The sequence below is a fragment of the Dipodomys ordii genome, unplaced genomic scaffold, assembly GCF_000151885.1.
Source record: "Dipodomys ordii isolate 6190 unplaced genomic scaffold, Dord_2.0 Scaffold3, whole genome shotgun sequence".
Taxonomy (NCBI): domain Eukaryota; kingdom Metazoa; phylum Chordata; class Mammalia; order Rodentia; family Heteromyidae; genus Dipodomys; species Dipodomys ordii.
The window spans coordinates 4,159,655-4,161,050 of NW_012267219.1; positions in this window are offsets into that span (position 1 = coordinate 4,159,655).

Below are 1,396 nucleotides of genomic sequence, written 5' to 3' on the forward strand. Positions count from 1 at the left end.
ATCTCAATGTTGTTTTGATTTGCATTTCTTTTATGGCTAGGGATGTTGCCAGCTCTTAAAGTTCTTAATTTTAATAAAAAATTTCCTTCTGTGTCTCTGCTCATCTTTTTGATTTGGAAGGATTAAATCTTCTAAGAAATCAGATAGAAAAAGAAAATAGCTAGAGATTTGCTTTGTAATGATTTCCTTCATTGAACTATCCATGAAAATAACCAAGGTAGATAATATATTCCATAGTTTCTTCAAATGTGTGGGAATGTTTTGTTAGCTACAATAATATCATATTCTACATGGATTGATCAGTTCAAAAGCAAACACTTAAATTCATACATGTGGTATAAGTTGCATCAATAAAATATACCTATTCTAAATTCTGTGTATAAATTCTGCATAGTCTTCTATGCCCAACTAAATGTAATATTAAGCTTCCCTGGTTACCAAAACAGTGTGAATGGCTTCCTTCCTTCCTTATGCCCAGACTACCTTATACCTAACAAGGTAAGTTGTGTTTCACTTGTTTCTATCATAGTTTTTTGGATTGTTTCATTTCACCAACTTACTGTTAAGCTATCTAAGGGAGCAAAACAATTAGAAATATATTTGAAAGAACAGCAATTTCACAAGATTGACTATGAGATATGGTACCTGTCTCATAGTGTAATTCAATAACTATTTTAGTTTGTGAAACATTAGAATACCATCAGAAAGCTCTCAGTAAGCTTTTTCATGTGGCCAAAGTGATGATTTTGCCTGTCTATGCTTGGAGTTTACATTAGTTGCTACAATGGGAAGCATTATTAACCACTGACTGATGAGGGCCTGGTGACAGTGGACATTGTGGCTGACTAAGCTCAGTCTATTTCTGTTGACTGCAGAGACTTCTCTGAAGAAGAAATAAGAATGGCCAATAGATGCATGAAGAGATGTTGAACATCTTTGGCCATAGAAGAAATGCAAATCAAAACAACATTGAGATTCCATCTCTTCCCAGACAGAATGGCCATTGTCAAGGAATAAATACAAATATTAACAGATACTGGCAGGAATGCCAGGGAATGCCACTACACTTTTGGTGGGAATGTAAACTTGTTCAATCATTGTGAAAAACTCTATGGAAGTTCCTCACGTGACTAAACATAGAACTCTCCTATGACCCAGCAATCACACTTCTGAGTATCTGTCTAATTGAACATAAACCAGGCTGCATTAGAGCCACAAGCGCAACCATGTTTATTGCAACATTCTTTACCATAGCTAAAATACAGAATTGACCCAGATGCTCCTTAGTGGATGGGTGGATCAAGAAAATGTGGTTTATATGAACAATGGAATTCTATGCTTCTATCAGAAAAAAATGGCATTGCCCCTTTCATAAGGAAATGGAAAAATGGAAAAA